At 37.1% G+C, this 19,955-nt stretch overlaps 1 long non-coding RNA gene and 1 pseudogene across 1 annotated transcript in view; one reads left to right on the forward strand and one right to left on the reverse strand.

The window, feature by feature from the left end:
• Positions 1 to 19,955, forward strand: part of LOC138169527 (large ribosomal subunit protein bL35m pseudogene) — a 339,868-nt pseudogene that overhangs the window by 135,477 nt on the left and 184,436 nt on the right.
• Positions 1 to 19,955, reverse strand: part of LOC138168673 (uncharacterized) — a 105,865-nt gene that overhangs the window by 10,788 nt on the left and 75,122 nt on the right. The window lies entirely within an intron of this gene.

Below are 19,955 nucleotides of genomic sequence, written 5' to 3' on the forward strand. Positions count from 1 at the left end.
AAGTCTGCACATATGTCATCTCTGGCGAAATCAAAGAACCAAATACTCTTTTGTGATATGGCTATCTCTGCCCTTACAGAGGTGTGGCCTAAAATAGCCTTGATTTCAATTGAGAAACTGAGTTGGAGACTCTCGAGGAAAAGGTCCATCCACCATCAATGCAGATCCAAGGCGGAAATTATTTAAAACCACACAGTAATGAAAATACCTTCATGTGACTTTTCCTCACCAGAAGAAAGATAACTTTTGCATGATGCTGGATGATTTCTAGATCTCATTAGGTTGCATAAGAGAGATAGAATGTTCATCCTTGGGAACTGGTTTTCTAAACTTCAGCACCATCTCTGCCCACCCCCTCTTATGGCATTTATTTTAAGCAGTAGGGACATATTTTTGCCTGTGTGTAACTTGAATCAATGTGGTTTCAATCCTTCTTCTATTAAATAATAGGTTTCACCTTTATTAAAAACTGGGAAGGGGGGGTGATTCAGAGGGAATCCTATTAATTGGTCATCTTATTGGTTGTTATTTAACATTGGTAAAGAGTTGCTGGGAGGAAAGGGGGAGAAAGTAATCTCCTAAAATATATCTTGCTTCTTTAGACTTGAGGCTCAATTATAGGTATAATTCATTTTTATTTATATTTAATGTCTTTCAATTCAGCATTTAAAATTTAGATCCTAGTTAGTCTCACAAACAATTAAAATACAATGCCATTAATGGAAATGGAAAAACACCAATTTTTTCTTTTCCAGAGTTTTCTTCCTCCTCCTCAATCAAAGATCAAAATGTTGCTGCATTCTTTCCCTCAAAATAAGCTATTTTAAGGGCAGAAATAACAAGAATTGTTATCTATTAAGCACCTATATAAGATAGATGAATATGAACAATGTCTATCACTTCCTTTATTAGATAGAAGACAGATTTTAGATCAATACATGAACAATATTAGAACAATACATGAACACAGATAATTTGCACCATTCAAAAATGGAATAGACTGTTCTATAAGGTAATGATGGAGGCATTGAACAAAGACTGAAAAGTACTTTTCTAGGATTCTGTAGAGAAGGAAGAAACAAGATGAAATGTAAGATTCAATTCTAGCTTTAGCATTTTGTGGCTACATACAAGAGGTACTCCTTTATTACAATTAGGTTTGGTGTCCACTAAAGAACCAAAAGAGAGTTCTATGACTGTAACATTGGTTGTGTGAGCTAAAACACCCTAAGCTTCTATTAGCGTGTTTCATATAATAAATGAGGTAGAAAGATTAGGTGAAATTAAGTTGTAAAGGTTATATAAGATTATGTCTTTCCCATAACCTTTGAAGCAATTCAATTCTTGATAATTGAGAAAATCACGTAATAATAACAGCTGACATTTACAATAGCATTTCAATATTTATAAAGCATTTTACATCCACCATCTCATTTGATCTTCACAATAATGCTGTGAGATATGGTATTATTACCCCCATTTTACAGATGAGGAATCAGACACAGAAAGAGGTTAAATGATTTGCCCAGAGTCACACAGCTAGCAATCATATGAAGTCAGTCAACAAAAATAAACATTTATTGAGTAGTTGCTATGTGGTAAGAATTGTATTCAATGCTGAAGAGAGAGAGAAATATATGTAATATTATATTATTTAATATATATTATATTTATATATAAATATATAAAAGAAAGATAGTCTATGCCATCAAGCAGCTTACAACCTAACGGGAAAAACAAAGCACAAAAGGAAACTGAAAAGGTTGGGAGAAGGTGAGAAGTCAGAGATTCCCAGAGTAATGCAGCCAAGTGAGAAATATGGAAATGTTTTGAGCCAAGTTCCCTCCTTAAAGGGAGGTTTTGGAGCTGGTGACTCCACTCTTCAGAGAGGCAGAGGATAGTGATGAGGTAAAGTCCCCAGGCTGTTGGGATCTTTCAGGATGAGGAGACTTTCCCAATAAAGAGCTTCCTGGGGCATCATGGCAAAGTAAGAAATATTCCAGAGTAGTGCAGCCAGGTGAGAAATAAGGTGGGATTTGAATACGGGTTTTCATGACACCAGATTCAACTCCCTGCATTGTCTAGAGTAGCAAGCTGGAGATGGAAGACTGCAAGCTCCTCCTATGTCTTCCCAGTCTTTTACTTCAGCAACCCCAAAGTGGGGATGGTCTCTTCTATTTTCTCTCTCAAAATTGGAAGCCAGAAGCACCAGAAGTGAGTCACTGCTGGAAGAATGTAGAGCTCTCTTGCCTTTCACCAGGATCACCCTGCCCTTTATGCAGGACAGGGCCTTCATCTCCACCAAGAAGGAGAGAATTTATCAATGGGTTTGAGGACAGGGGTTATATTCATTTGGACTGGATGAACCATAAAAATAGCTTCCAACTCTGAGACTAGATTCTGTGAATAATATTACATGCCCAGATATATACAAATGCACATATCCACTTGGACCTGAATATTATGCACTTTTAAAACTTTTCCAGGAAATTTTTTATCATGTAGGTAATTGTGTAGCCCCAGTCTTCACTTTTTATGTATAGGTTAATATGTATATAAGGTCAGAGAAGTATGCATGGTTCACAAGGTTCTTACATTATATAAGAAGTTGTAGCAGAATCAAAAAGTCAGAGCATGTAAGAAGGCATTTACAATGCTTGGTCCCACATCATATTCTTGATAAAAATAGAGTAACTAATTTACTTCATGTAATTGAGTGATCCATTCTTTGGAAGTTTTTGTTTTTATTCTTTAGGCTTACAAAAGTAAAGGATTAAAAATATATACTCTCCTTTGATTCTCCACAATCCTTTTGGGTAAGGACTTAATTTTTATCTAATCTTCCAAATAATATAGATGTATCTATACATGTGTTTATATATGTATATTGTGGATATATATACAACACATACAAATGGATATATATATGCCTTTACATATGTACATATCTATATGACTGCATGTGGGTACATGTGTACATGTACACATATATACATATGTGTGTGTATTATATAAGTGTATAGGTATGTATGGAGAGGGAAAAGAGATTCTACTTTTATCCCAATTATCTCATGAGTTCAAAAAGAACTATGATTTCTCTGATTCTTAATATATTTTATTATTTGCTTTATTGTCATGTCATGTTGTCACAGAGTCATATAGATGGGCTTTTCCCCATTTATGAAGGATCCCTCCATAAGGCCTTATATTGTTTTTAAGAGCACTAATAGAAAGTTTTATAATGTCAAAATCATTCACAACTAAATTGAAAAGTCTGTTTCTCTATTGAAGTTCATTTTAACTTTAAAATTTGGTTGATATTTTATTCCTTGTCTTGGATATGATCCTGGATTGTGAACTCCTTCACTTAACTTATTATACATCTTCAAATTCCCCAGAACGTTTAGCACAGTGGCCTGCATATGGCAGGCATCAATAAATGTTTATTGAATGAATGGATGAATGGATGGATGGATGAAGGAATATTTATGTGCAATCTCTATAAAAGTCACAAATGGTTTTCTAATTTTCTTAAAACAATCCAGCTGGTTTCTCTACTTTAACTTCTGCACTGATTTGAACTGATTGGAAGAGAGAAAATGCTTCTCTGAAATTTGATAGACTAAAGAAAGACAGCATCAGTCCTTGGATCATACATATCCTGAGAGAGGAGAAACCTTCCAGTGGCATTACTGTTTCCCTTTACTATCCACTACGGTTTGAGAGGAAGAAACACAGGAGAAAAGATAGACTTTGTTGTGAGGTGTGCCTGTTGGAGATAGCTAAATGGCACAGTGGATAGAGCACAGAGCCTGGAGTCATGAAGACCTGAGTTCAAATCCAGCCTCAGATACTTACTAGCTTTGTGATCCTTGGTAAGTCATTTAAACTTTGCCTCAGTGTCCTCAGCTATAAAATGGGGATAATAATGGCACCTATCTCCCAGGGTTGTTTGAGCATCAAATAAGGTAATATTTGCAAAAGTGCTTAGCACAGGGCTTGATACATACTAGGCTCCATACAAATGCTTATTCTCTTCCTCTTATTGGAGGAGAGACATAGCTTTTCTTTCTTTTTAGTTTTAAACTTTCAGGGCAGCTAGATGGCATAGTGAATAGAGCACGGGCCCTGGAATCAGGGGGACCTGAGTTCAAATCCAACATAAGACACTTAACATTTACTAGCTGTGTGACTTTGGACAAATCACTTAACCCCAATTGCCCTGCCTTCCCACCTCCAAAAATATAAAGACAAAAAAAATCCCCTTTCTCCACCTTCTTCTCCCCTTCCCCAAGACAGCATGCAATCTAATATAGGCTCTATATATACATCCATATCAACCTTATTTTCACATTAGTCATATTGTAAAGAAGAATTAGAATCAATGAGATGAACCACAAGAAAGAAGAAACAAAACAAGACAAAAAGAGAGAGAGCAAATAGGATGTTTTCCTCTGAATTCAGACTCTGTAGTTCTTTCTCTGGATATGGATCACATTTTCCATCATGAACTTTTTGGAGTTGAGACACTGCTTTTCTAAAAACTGATTGGAGAAATATAATTCCCTTTTATTTGAAGATAAGACTGGAGAAAGGACGGCCCTGACACAATCTATAATTTTAGAGGGAAAAATTCTTCAGAGCTTCAGAACAAATATGAGGAAATTGGAAGTTGTCTAGTTTAAGAGAATAATAGTTTAACACTTCCTGAGCACCTTACCAGGAGTAGTTAGGTGCTAAAATAGTTTGAAACTGCTTCAGTGGTTCAGGAGTAGCAGAGAAATGACTTTGTCCACCAGGTATATGTGAGACTTAAAAGTAGAAGAGGTAGCAGAAGCAAAGGTTTTGCCTAGTAATCTAGACTATTTTTTGAGGAACCAAAGGGTATCAAAATTAGAAAGTCATACCAGAGACATAGTCTCATGTGTCTCTCTTATAGGTTTCTGTAAGTCTATGCCTACTCTTCTGATAGACACTGGATGAAGTGGTAAGAAAGCATGACTCAGGTTTATGGCTGGACTTTTATATTTCTATTTTTCCTGCTTTTGATTTCTATCAAGTAAATGTTTTAATTATTCTTCTTTTTACCTTATTGTTTAGTAAATGTTTCATATTTAAGAGCCAATGGTGTCATTATGATTAAATAATTTAAATAGGAAGCAGACTGATGGGGGCTCAGAAGGTAGAGTAGTAAATAATAGGTGTGATTCCAATCCCTCCACCACCACCCCCAGGTCCCTGAGAGAGTTTGGGTTATACATCTATGTAGTCATGGTTGTGGTCACACATCCACAATATGGGAAAACCCCTAGACTTACCAGTGTGAGGACAAGTTGAGGTAAGTGAATCAGCTGAGAGAGAGAGAGACAGAGAGAGAGAGAGAGAGAGAGAGAGAGAGAGAGAGAGACAGAGAGAGACAGAGAGAGAGAGAGAGAGAGAGAGAGACAGAGAGAGAGAGACAGAGAGACAGAGAGAGAGAGACAGAGAGACAGAGAGACAGAGACAGAGAGACAGAGACAGAGACAGAGAGACAGAGACAGAGACAGAGATTAGTCATTAGTTCTGGACCAATGTGATAAAAAGAAAAAATTTCTGGATTTGGAGTCAGAGGACCTAGGTTTTGAATTCTGTCTGCCACTTACTAGTTGGATGATTTTGGATAAAGCACTTAATCTCAGTTTACTCTTCTTTAAAATGGTGTATACTATAAAATATCTACATTTCCTTATAGCTCTAAATCCTATTAACCTAGGTTCTAGTACCTTTTCTATTTATAAATTATTGTGTGAGTATGGAGGTGAGACTTTCTCCTAGTTTGATAATATAACTCCCCCCTTTCCACCAAAATTATTTTGCTTGGCATTCAGGGTCCTACAAAATATAGTTCCAAATCACTTCTGCAGCCTTACTTCACTGTTCCCTGTCATGCTTCTCATGTTCTAATCATACTCAGATTAATCATTATTACTTAAATACATCCAGGACTTTGGGGTTTCTGTTCCTTTGCTCACATTTGTCATACCTGGAATACACCTTCCATCTTTACCTTTTGATATCCTATACATCCTTCAAAGTTCAACTTAAATGGTATCTGCTTATAAAGTATTCACTGATACCCTCCCATAGATGTTATCTTTCTACATCTAATCCCATAGTGCTTTATACTCTTATGCATTTACAACATTCTAATGAATATTATACTTTGCTGTGTCTTATCATCCCTATTACATAAGTAACATGAAATCCAGGATTGAGTCTCAATTCTTTCACCCAGTACCTTGAATAATATACTATCCTGCTTAATATATTCTCATTGAATTTTGAATGAATGTTAAAGTGATTGCCTTAAGTTTCATCCCTAGATATTCTTTGAGTGATCCACAGATGTATTGGTTTAATTGGGTGTCATACCAAACTTTCTGCAAACATATTTTTTCCTACCACCTCCCTTGACCATAATATCTTTCTCTGTGGAAAAAAAAATAAAATGGTTCCTGGTTGAGGCAGTTTCTAGTTTGGTTGAGGCAGTTTCTGTTGGTCTGATCATTATTTTGAGGATTGCTTTTTTTGGTTAAAATTCCATAAGAAATTTTAATAGTCAATGTTAATGTCTGTTCACTGATCCATTTCCCATTTGGGGTCATCCATAACTTATTTTTATTTAAGCCATTTTAAATATTTGCCATATTGTCTTATGTTTATTCTTTCATCTCATTTGGTGTGGTTTTGTTCTTTGTTCATTCAAGGAAAGAATCTGACTACAGAACAAAAGCTGATTTGAAAACGATTCCCACTTTGGTGACCAGTTGTTTACTGTTTTGCACCTCTCCACTCTCTTCCTGGAGAAAATATCCATAATATATAAGCATAAGGTTTTGTTATAGTCTACAAGTCTTTGCCTTTTCTTGTATCTTGGTCCTGAGCCCTATTTTCAGCAGATGTCACCATATGACTCCCTTTACACTAAAGTTACTGAGTATTAAAGTACAGATAAACTTAATCTGAAGATTCTTATCAAGTTCATCATAAAATTTCTCTACTTATCCTCTGAAACAAATCTATGAATTCTCTTCATGGAGGTATTTTTTATTTGTGTTCATCATGAGCACTAACATACAAGATGACTAAGTGTCCCATGAAATGATGATTCTTGTTAGCTTTGTACATATACTAAAGTAATTCAACCAACTCTTCTCATAGGAGAACCTATGGGTCATCTTAACTGCTACTTCCTTATGCTATCTGATTTTACTAATTGTGAGAATGTCAATATTAATATGATTCAGTTTTCCTAGTATACTCCAGTGTGTCAGTTCACTGGTCATTGGTCAACATTTGCCAATACTTAAGTTCTTAGCACTCTGCTTCCTTTTCTGCTGCTCTCTAATGGTTACTGCAGAACAGAAGGTAGATGAGGTAGAGTGGGGATTATGTTTTTATTTGTATCATGGATTTCCAAAGCCAAAGAATTTCTCTCCTAGAAACCAGCCTCCTGGTTTCACAATACTTAGTTAGACTACTCCTTGAAAGAGGACAGTCAGTTCCTGGGAACATATATGAAACCTTTCCAGCATGGTAGCACTTGCCAGAACTTGACTCCTGCTGGCAAAGCCACCCAAAGTCTAGGTCATCTCCATACCACAATGAAGTATCAAGATTGAAAGCATGTAAGGTATTAATATTGCAATTATTATAATGCAACCTTTTGCATGGTATCCTAGCCATGCTTAATGTTAATTGTGCTTTCTATTCTTTTGAAGATCACATGCACTGATAAAGATTGTGCAGGGTTCCCACAATAGATGATTTTCAAAAAAAGTAAGTATTTCAGAGACAAGTTAGCCCTAAGCTCAAAGCCAGATATGTTATAAAACATGCATGGTGAAACTTGATATCTTCTCAGATGACATTTACAAACCTAGCTGGTTCTCTTTTTAGCCTGTGGGGAAACATTCATAACCAAGCCCCCTCTCTCCTGCCTTCCATTCTAATTCCACACATGCCATTGTGTAGGGCAGATTGTCAAACACCTTCAGTGCCCTTGTTATGTAGGTTTCATTCAGAAGTTGCCATGCCATGACCGTTGAGAGATCATGTCATTCATCATTCCATTTCACTCCGTGAAATGCTGTGTTTAAATGTAAGGAGCCTGGGGCCTAGGGATTGGAGTAGAGCTGCTATAAATTATGATGTACAGTAGGTATCCATGGGGACCACACAACTTCACCTTTCATGCCACTATTCATACACTCTTCATCCTGGAGCACTCCAGAGACAAATAAAATGAAATTGTTTTGGTACCAGTGATGTTTCCTCTTGTCCTTTATGTCCATACTCACTGATGAAAAGCAAAATATAGTCAATTGAGTCAGAAGCAGTCTCTCTTTATGTGGTTTTTGAAAGATCAAATCCCAATCTGGGAATTACATGGTCATAGAGCCATAATACATATGTGTGGGAGGAGAAGTATTTAAATAAATGAGAGAAACCAATTCCCTGACAAATAAAAATTCTCACAAGCACCTTTAGCCTAGAGCTTGCAAAATGGCAGTAACTCAAATATAAAATCTTTTTCTCCAAATTGAAATTTAAATTAAAGCATCCTCTTATAGTATATATACTTAGGATGTCATCAATTTTTAAGAAAATCTTTTAGGTTAAGTATGTGCCCACATTAAACTGATAATTATCCCTCCTTTTCTTCCTCTATCCCCCTGATATTCAACATGCTGGATTTTTACTTCATGTTTTATTTATGGCCCAGAATTAATATGCAGATTCACAAAAACTTAAAAACTCATAATTATTCATAAAGGGCTTTAAGGTTATTTAGTACATATTTATGAAACTTTATGTTTTCAAAGAACTCTGTTTGAAAGTTCTACAGAAGGGTAGTGAGTAAGGTTAATGACTAGTATTGAGAATAATCTGAAAATGATCAAACTCTCTGGATGAAAATATTTGTCAGTATTTCTAATCTATATTTAAGTGAAGTAATGAACATCAATAGCCTTGCAAATATGTTCAGAAATGTCTTGGCAAGACAGAAGATTTGCATATCTAATGCAAACAGCCAATGAGGAAAAAATATCTAGTTAAAAACCTTTGATCACTAGGCATATGTAATGGGTGATAGAGATTTATCCTGTCTGTTGTCCATCTGCATTGAGTTAGGTTCTCATAGAAATGTGCTAGAGTCTAAGAAAAACATTACCACCAACTGAAGGTGGCCACGGTCTATTTTGTATTTTTGAATAAGCAGTTGGAATGAGTTATGTGATTCCCTCATTCATTCATCCATTTTTTTCAACATTTATTATATTTCTATTGATAGAAATTTCTTTTTTTTAAGCAATTGGGGTTAAGTAACTTGCTCAAGGTTACACGGCCAGTTATTTCTAGGTGTAGTGCTAAGTATTAGAGCCTGGATTCAATCCCAGGTCAACTCTGGGGCCGCTGCTCTTACTCACTGAGCCACCTGGCCACCCCAAGAAATTTCAATTTAAATAATCTCAACACATAGTAAGCACTTAACAAATATTGAATATCTATTATTGAATCAGATATAGAAACCAAGGCACCAAGAATTCAAATGAATTGCCCAAGGTCACATAGCTAGCTGGAACTAGAATCCATACCTTCAGTCTCCGAGTTCTCTTTCTATTTTTTCATGTTACTTTTAGGCACACTTTTATTTATGGGAGATAGAAGTTATTTATGGGAAGTAGAACTATACATGTGGTGCTCCTTCTGCTTATATGTTTTTTTATCTGTATTTTTCTTTTCACTTCCCTTATGATGGGAAAACCATAATGCAAGGGAGACCCAGTTCATCCAGCAAGGCCTAGTGTATTTGGATCATAAGAATGGCTGAGAAATATGTTGGGTTTGCTCCTTCTGGAAAATGTACAAGTTTATCAGGGAAAATATGTCATCTGGAACACTGAGTAGGCCAAAAACTGATGCTTATTAAACCTAATAAATAAAGCTTTTGAGCTTCCATGCTATATTTTCTCTGGGCATTCTTTTTCATTTTTAACTTAAGTGTATACACACACACAATATGCAGGTCCATCCATAATGTTGTAATAATAGTTGCATTCAGTATGATGATGATGAACAGAATGGAGAGTCTAATCTATTTTTAACACCTAGTGTATATTAAATTATTTGAAATAATGTCATATTTACCAAGGGCTTATAAAACATAAATATATATTATATAATATATATGAAAACAGAAGCAATGCCCTTCCAATTGTACAGCAGAGAGGGGAGAAGGAGGAGGGAATAGTGATCTTCTTTCAGCAGTAGACTATGAAACTATAGTAGAATATTTCTCTCACGTCAGCCCCGTGTTTATTTTCTGTAATAACATAATTGCATATTTAACACACTCCAGGATTTTTCTTCCAAAACCTCAAACTTCTTGGAAGAGAAAGGAGAAAATTTTACTAGTTACTGATCACTGCTTGAAGGGGGGCGCTCTCATCCAGAACTATTTCCCAAATGAGACAGGGACGTGGGAAGTGCAATTTTTCAACTGGCTTAATAGAACTACCAATAAATATTTAAGCCACCTCAATAGAGACATGACATGCCAGTTTGGACAATGAGCTCATTTTGATTTCATAATATTGGAATAGCCAAATCAGCACTCCAGACATCTGAATTATTAATCAAGTAGGCACAAGTGTGGAATACCTCGACTGATCACCAAAGCTCCCCTTGCTACTATGAATGATATGTCAATGAAGCATTTTGAGAGAAGGCACTATATATAAATTTGATATGCCTTTGTTCCTTACAGGAAAAAATAAATGGAATAATTAATAAGCTACATGTAATTAACAATTCTAGATAATGTTCAAAACATGGTACTTCTAGTAGACTACTGGTTCCTAATGCTGCCTGAAGAATAGTATAATCACAGGGTATGAGTGTTACACATTTCAGTTTTACTTTTGTCCATATGGGTTTGTCAGCTTGTGGGGTGGTTTTGATAGACATTTCAGGAATCTTGCCTGCTTCTCCTTGTGGGAGACATTGATTCATATCTAGAAGGGAGCAAGAGTAAGTGAACTGAGGCTGGCCATTTTGCTCTCCTCAAAGAGAAAGTCATCAAACTAGAATTCTATCTTACTGCATCCCCAAATATTGCTAGTCTGGGGGACATTGGTTAAAACCATTTTCCTGGTCAGTCACTTTTCCAGGAAGAAAGGGTGCCCTAAGGTTATATCCGAAGGCTCTCCTCCATTATCATCAAATCCTATATGTCGTTATTTTCTGGATCTGGAAGCAAGAAGTCATTTAGAGAAACTGATTGCTCTATTCCTTCTCCTCGATTACCTTGGATTTCAACTTCCTACTAACCTTTCTTTTCTGTCTCTTCCATTTTCAATAGAACTTTTTTTGGAAAAGAAAACAAGAGAGAGAGAGAGAGACAGAGAGACACAGGCAGAGACAGAGAGAGACAGACAGCACCAGACAGAACTGAACTGTCCCAAAAACTGTCCAAAAAACTGAACTACCCAGAAAACAAGTGGAAAAAGGGCACTGATGTAGAAGAAGTGGTCACCAGTGCCAAAATCAGCAGAGAGCTTCAAGAAGGAGAAGGACTCAGAAAAAAGTAATGAATTTAGTAAGGGAAGACATTGGTAACCTTTGAGAGGTTTTAGCAAAGTGTTGAGCTCCGAATTCAGATTGTAAAAAATTGTAAGGGGAGGGGGCGGGGGGAGGAAATGGAGATGGCAAGTGTGACTGACTCTCTGAAGGAGCTTGACCCAAATAAAATTTACTTTATATATATTTTTCTCTTTTGGGGTAAGCAATGCATTGTCAGCAAACTCATATTCTGATGCAAAATTTAAGGAATTCAGCATTAGGATATTGTAGAAAACTATAGTAAGGTACTTCTTGCCATTCTTGATTCAATTCATTTCATTCAAAGAACTTTTATTAAGTAATTTCCATGTGCAAGGCACTTTGGGAACTACAAAGATGAAAAGCAAAAACCACTGTCCCTGTTCTTAGGGAATCCATAGCTTGGTAGAAGCTGAGACAAAAAACACAAATAACTATAATATAAATGGGGGAGGTGTCAGAAGAAAGGAATAAGCATTTTTATAGTGCCTAGTATGTGCTAGGCACTGGGTTAAGTGCATTATGATTATCATCTCATTTGATTCTCCCAATAATCCTGCTAGGTACATTATGTTATTATCCCCATTTTATAGCTGGAGAAACTGAGGCAAACAGAGGTTATATGACTTGCCCAGGATTACATAGCTAGCACCTGTCTAGGGCCAGATTTGAACTCAGGTCTTCCCGACTCTAGGGCCAATGATCTACCCACTGTATCACCTAGTTGCCTGCTAGGTTAGAACAAGAAACAGTGCAGTGGAGTGGTTAGAGTGCCAGGCTTAGAATCCACAAGACCTCGGTTTAAATTCTGTTTTTGTTGTTGCTGAGTCATATAAGTTGTGTACAACTCTTTGTGGCCACATATTGGAGTTTTCTTGGCAAAGATGCTGGAGTGGTTTTCCATTTCCTCCTTCCAGATGAGAAATTAAGGCAAACAGGGTGAAGAGATTTGCCCGCCTAGTAAGTCACATTTGAGGTCACATTTGAACTCAGGTCTTCTTGAGTACAGATCTGGCACTCTATCCACTATGCCACCTAGCTGCCCACTATATATATAAACTCCAATACTAACTATAGAAGACAGATCAAAGTATTTAACTTTAAGGGCCTCAGACAACCACTAAGCCATCAATGGTTGCAATCTGTGTTGTTGGAGGGAATTTTATATCCATAGGTCCTTCACATAAGGATGAAAATGATAAGGACAAAAGCAATGTTTAAACAAAGTGCAATGAAAAATTTGATGATGGGGATACCGATTCCAGCCAGGGAAATCTTGGAAGCCTTCATAGAGGAGGGGCCCTGAAGGAAAATTTTCATAGGCTATCAATGGGCAGAATGATTGATGAGAAATAATATTGAGATAATTTGTTTTAGTAAAGGAGGATGATATGAGTAAAAATGCTCAGTAGATCAAATTGACTAAAATATAGAAATCCAAAACATGTCTAGAAAGGTTAGCTAGAGCCAGATTGTAGAAGGCCTAGAATTTTAAAATAAAGAGTTTAGAATTTATCTGATTTGCAAGCAATGGGGAACCATAGAATAATTCTGAGGAGAGGAATAATATGATCACAAAGGTCCATTAGGTAAATTAATCTGTACAGGGTTTGGCAAAATATTCAATTCAAACATTTTCTAAGAGCCTTTAATGTTCAGTACTCTAAGAATACAAACATAAAAACTAAACTGTCCCTGTCCTCATGGAGATGACATTCTATTGATTTTATAATGTGTACAAATGTAGAAATAAATACAAAATAACCTTATGGGGGAAAGAATATTAAGAACTTGGGGATCAGGAAAATTTTCGCCAAATGGCATTTGGATTGAAAGAAGCTAGGGATATGTTAGAGGTGGAAGAAACTAGAAAGAGGGATAAATTATTAGTAGTATTAGAATGTTAGTAAGCTCGTATACAAAGGTGATGAAGCCCTGTATGTACTAGGATGGTTTCAGTGGAAACACAAAATGAGAAGTCAGCAATAGTGGAGGCAGAATGAATGGGACTAAGCAAGTGACTGAGAAAGGGGAGGAAATTCAAAGATGATTTTGAGAGAAGTTCTGAGCCTCAGCTTGTGGGAAGATTATTGGTGATGGTGGTCATGGATCTTTGTTTTCGAGGGTGATGTCTTCACTTGTATGTCAATAGGATTTAAGTGAGGCAGAGCTGCAAGGATTCATTAGCCTCACTCTCTCCTCCAGAGTCATTGGAGTCTAGGAGCAAGACAAAAATCAAGACAACTGGCAATGGCCCAGGATGCAGTGGGTAATCTTGGCCTTTCTCATTTAAGGTCTTTGCCAATTGTCAGTTTGTCTGAGGCAATGCTCATTCAACAACTATGGGCTAGTAGCATCATCACCAGAGACAAAGAAGTAAAAACAAAATTCCAAGCCAAAAATATTCAGAGTTGAAAATTGTCTTTTTCATTTTGGGAATATTTGTTCTAGTAAAAATGTACTGAATATCCCCACAAATGTAAAGCATGAAAGAGCAATGAATAGTCTTATGTTTAAAGAAAAGTCATCATATTACTGATAAAGTTCAATAATAGTGTTTGGAACTAGAATGCTCAGCTTCAGAACATGGAAAGTCTATATTACTCCTCATTGGCAGGGTCTTGGAATTTAATATACTTTCAAATAGGTTTTAGTATGTGTTACAACATTTTTGAGCCAAATCCTAAGTTCAGAGGAATGTACATTTGGTGAACAACAGTTCTCAAGATGTTGAGGGGCACTCTAGGCCTAAAGGCAAAAGGTCTGGGAAAGCTTGGCTTCTGGCTCCTTCACCTACTAGTACCTCTTCAATCAAGGACCCTCACCTCTCTGGCTAACTGTCAGCTTCCTCAATACAGAGATAATAAGACTGGACACTGTCAATCTCACAGAATTGTTATGAAGTTTAAATTCAATTCAATAAATATTGATTAAGCACCTACTATGCGTAAGGCACTATACTAGGTACTGGGGCTGCAAAGACAAAAATGAACCAGTGTCATGCCCTCAAGGAGTTTATGTTCTACTGGCTCAAATAAGATATCTGAAAAGTAAACGTTCTGCCACTTGAACGCACTATATAAATGTGAATTTGCTATGATTACGTTCTGATATTTCTTACCTGGATACTTAGGAATAAGGAATAGTTTAAAATAAACCTGTAGTTAATCTTACTAAATTTTTTTAAGAGGCAGTATAGAATAGTGGTTATCCATAAGGGTGTCAACAAGTCAAGAACACACTTGTATGATCTAAAGCAGGATTTGGGGGAGGGGGCTGGAATTCATGAAAGTATCTTCCTGTCTGTATTAAACCAGCTCTTAAAATTTCCCCCATAGAATCCCTGAATGAAAACTGTTTGTTCATATGCTTTGAACACTTATGTTGGGGATTATTTGGGGGGCTAACATATGTGTCAATTCCCTAATTACAATTTCTGGATTTTTGTTGTTAGCAGTTTTTCCTCAGCTCTCCTTTGCTTCCACAGACTGACTCCCTCAACTTTGAGCTGATTCTAACCTCAATCATATCCCTTTCTATTCTACTTAATGCTCACTGAAGCTCAGCCAGCCTGGACCACTCACTATCCCAATTCTGAAAATGTTGTCACCAAATTTGTATATTGGATTTCAAACTACAAGATATCTGGTAAAATCATCCAATAGATATGGAGTTAAACCCTCTTATTTTAGTTTTCCTCTGTTAAGTATTCTCCCCCTGTTACATCACCTCCACCGCCCAGACCATCTTCTCCCATTGGTCAGTTCCTTCTTTTGCTTCCATTTTGTAGAGGGCACCAACTGGTCCTCCTTCCTCTCCCAGCCTGTTCTTGGCTTCTGCGTCTCAAAATCATGCCCTCATGCCCAGTACTTTCATTACTCACTGTCCCCTTTGTTACTTTCTTTTGAGTGTTGTCCTACCCTATTAGAATGTAAACTTCTTGAGAGCAGGAACTGGGTGGAGGTGGGGGTTCATTGAATTTGTAACCCCAGCACAACACCTGCCACATAATAGTTGCTTAATAAATACTTGCTGCCTTTCCTTTCCTTGCTTCATTTTTCATATAAGGAAATTAAGTCCATGTATGACACTGATATTTTTTAAGACTCGCGCAGAACAGGGGTTTATTTTATTTAGTATATCAGAGTTTGCATACGTGAACAGAATATAGAAAACTTTTCAAAAACTCCTCTGTCAATCAGAATGGCCCACTCTGGAAACCAAATACTTATTATGACTTTCACATCCCAGCTGTTTATTTCTTAATATCTGCCCAGATTAAACTAAAGTCTTTTCATCTGAAATAGTATTGTCATGCATTAAAAATGAATGGAGGGAAACTGATTTGACAGTGTGTTTTGTGATCGCCAATCAGATCACACTAATTAGTAGAAGAATGTTTATACTGAAAACATCAAAAAAAAAAGACTAATGAATCTGACTGGCTGTTGGTTTGTCTAGAAGCTAGTGGGAATAATTTAGGAGTCATTGTATAACTGTGCCAAGCGTGAGAATTCTGAGTTAGTGAGCCCTAGAAGTTGGCATAACTTCATACGGAAGCGAATATTGCTTTCATCCTGTACTGGTCCTTCTGGAGCTCTTTTGGCAGTTTCCCTTAAATAGGCCAGAAACCCCACAATGATCGATTAGTAGTTTTTCCTCACTAGAGAGTAATTTTGTTTTTTGTCATTGTTGTACTGAATGTAACAGATGTTCTAGTATTTTTTGCAGAGAATACCAGTGTCCTTCTCGTGTTATATCTAACACCCTACAAAACTTCAGATGGATCTCCCTCTCAATTTCCTCCTCATCTGGAATTTTATCTCCAAGGAGGTCTTTGCTTTTAAATCTTTGAAATGTGGCTTTTAAAAAGGATAAAGTGAAATATACATCTATGTCTACAACATAGATTAGACTATCTGCTCATATGTTTTGGTTATGTCCTCCTCTGTGAGTGTACAGAGTAGCTTTGGACACATACTCCTACTTATGTGTCTATCTATAACCTGTGTATGCCTCTGAATCAACTTTCCATCCTGTTCAATAGGCATCTGCCCATGCAAAACAGGCATTGTCCTCAGGGCTTTGTGCCCATGTTTTGCTGGCTCTGGAAGGTGAATCATGGCATATCTCTCATTTCATATGCCCTCTTCTTGAAGATCTCCCAGGGATAGCCTTCTTTTAATATACTTACGCTTCTTCTGCCCCATTTGGGCCTTGAGTAGGGTCTGTCTTCTCACCTTCCACCTCAAAGGACCTTGCCTCCCATCTCTTCCCTTTTTTAAACGGATGCCAGATTGACTTTCTTAAATAACATGCCTTTCTAGTTTTTATTGCTATTTTTCAATCATTTTTTAGTTGTGTCTGACTCTTTATGACCCCGCTTGGGGTTTTCTTGGCAAAGATACTGGCATAGTTTGCCATTTTTTCCTTCTCTAGCTCATTTTACAGATAAGGAAACTGAGGCAAACAGGGCTAAATGAATTGTCCAGGGTCACGCAGCTAGTAAATGTCTGAGGTTGGATTTGAATTCAAGTTCTCCTGACGTCAGGCCCAGTGCACTATCCACTGTGCCACCTGAACTTTTAATATCTCTCCTACCTCCACCTGATATAAACTTAAACTCCTTTACCTGGCATCCAAGACCCTACACAATTTGGTACAAACTGTGATTTCCAGACATCTCTTGCTATTCCTTTCATGACCTGGACAGATGGGAGTATTTACTATGCCCCACACTTTCCTTTCTCCATACTTTCATTCACATTGTTCTCTCTTCCTTGAATGACCTCCCTTTTCTACCTCTTTAATTCATGGCCCAACCAAAAACCATCTCCTTCCTAAAGCCTTTCCTGATCTTTAAATGGGGCCTTACAAATCATTTCTTCAATAGCCTCCTTTTATAGACAAGATAACCATGGCAGGAGAAGGGCAATGTCAAACACTGCTCAATGTCAAATATGGTCTTAGTAGCAGAGCCAAAATTAATTCAGACTGGGGTCTTCTGACTCCAAATAAAGTCCTCTTTCCACTATTCTATGTTGCTTCTATTAGCACATTAAAGCTCAGTGGTTCTCAAAGGCTCCTTCAATGAAATGCAAGCTCTGAATTTCCTACCAAGCTGAAAAGTTTTGAGTGGGGGCTCTGAGTTATTTTTACTCTGTATATATTTTGAAGGTGCCTATGTATTTATATGTCATCTCTCCTATTAGTGTGGGACAAGGATTTTTTGCATGTGTTTTTTTCCTTTTTTTAAGTGCCTGGTATATGGTAGGTATTTAAACTCTTGTTGATTTGTTCATTGGGAGATGGATTGATTGGATGGCCTTGAAGGTCCCTCCTAGTTAATAATAAATCTATAATGGAAAGAACTCTTCAGTGATGAGTCATATGTTGTCCTGTCTGAAGCTGAGGGAAGAAAAGGTTAAATTAAGTGTTCTCATTCTACCATAGTAGTTACTTCATCTATCTATCTCTTGAAAATTGTGCTTTTGTTGAGGATGGCTAAATGTCCTGGCAGCTGACAAAGAATGTAAGCTCCCTCTCAGTAGGAAGGATGCCTCCCTTCTATCTCTTCTCTGGATCTCTGGAGTCTAACACATTGCATACAGTAGGTACTCAATAACTATTTGTTGAAATGGAAAAACAGAGACCAGGGGACAAAAAATAAAATGTGGATGTATTCACTCAATACTGAACAATGAGTTGCACATTACAATTCTGTAATCAAGTAAGTTTGTTTAAGGGCTGCTGTCTTCCTTAGGGGCTATTAGCATAACAAAGTGGTATTTGTTCAGCTGGCAAAGTAATATATTGTGCTTGTGTTTGCTTTTTTGTTCCCAAAGTTAGCCAGTAGATTTTCAAGTATCCTTTGATGTGCTAAGAGCCTCTAATGAGGATGGTTAAATAAACAGACTATTAGGTTGAAAACCCTACCTACACAATCTACCAATTCACTTAAGAGTTGAAAGACTTAAAGTTACCACTGTTTTCAAGCAGCCATTTCCCCCTTAAGAACCAGCAGTGGCTCCCCATTGCTTAAAGGTAAAGTCCAAATTCCTCAGTCTGACATTCAAAGCCCTCTAGATCTAGCCCAAAGTTACCTTCCAGCTTACTCTCTATATAAAGCTTTCATAGGCACTTTTCTTGTATTATTTCTTGTATTATGGTGTTCAGGGATTTTGTTTGTTTGTTTTGGAGTTTTTTGTTGTTGTTTTGGGTTTTCTGGGCATTGTTTTGTTTTGTTTTTTGCTATGTCTTTCTGGAAGACCTACTGTGCTTACATTGTGTCTACAAATCCTGTTCTCTAGATCAATTATGTTTTGTTTGCTTTTTATATCTCTTCTTTCAGATTTTCTTTCCCGTGCACTTGTATTCCCAATCAGTTGCCTTCTCTTTTGTTTCTTTGTTGAAATTTGCCACCATGGGTTTGTTTTCATTTTTGTTTTTGTTTTTCTTTCTATTCTGATGCTTAGATCTGTTGTGCGGGCCAGAAAGTCTGCTTTCACAGCTCTTATTTATTATGTGAACCATTTGGGAACATGCTGCTGTAGTTCCATATTCCCTTGAGAATCCATAGGTCCTCTGCTTTATCAATTATTGATTCATTGTCCTTTTATTTTCTGATATTTATTCAGGGATTTTTGGATTTGTTTCAATGACATAGTTACCACATTCCCTTCTGTTACTAACATCTTCCCTGTTGGTTTATTTGCTTGTGTTCACGGTTTACAGTTTTTTCCCCCTTGAGTTCTTTGGCAGTTTTAGTGTTGTTGTTGTTTTCCTCTCTCATATTCCTCTATCACTCACTTTCTGGCTCCTTCCCCTTTGATGGTGGTTTCCCTGAGGGCTGAACCAAGGAGCAGAGCTGCTCTGATAAATGGTCAACAACTGATCTCTGAGGGGGGAAAGGTACATATCACAACCTTTTAAAGCTTAATCTACATTATTAATGTTTTGTCATTACAATCAACACAGCAATAAATCTACCCCTGATTTTTAGCATTTGTCTATTTATGGGGTATAAACACTCCTTCTGAAAATTTAACAACTGGCTCTCATGAGGCAAGTAAGTAGGACCTGGCTCCTGCATTCCCCTCAAAGCTACACTAGAAATCCATTTTGCATTGGCCTTGGTTTCTGCCCCATTAGTTTTTGGGAGGACAGAACTGGCCTCAGTTTAATGCCAGTTCCCTTCTTTCAGGCCCAGATGTCTCCCCCACTACTACTCCCACAACATGGATCTACATGGACACACTGGGGCACATTTAGAGGCCCCAGTTCCCTCTGTTCCTTAGAAATCTGGTTGAGCC

Source organism: Petaurus breviceps, unplaced genomic scaffold, assembly GCF_028583685.1.
Source record: "Petaurus breviceps papuanus isolate PSGF00001 unplaced genomic scaffold, PetGlider_PUasm1.0 37, whole genome shotgun sequence".
Lineage (NCBI taxonomy): Eukaryota > Metazoa > Chordata > Mammalia > Diprotodontia > Petauridae > Petaurus > Petaurus breviceps.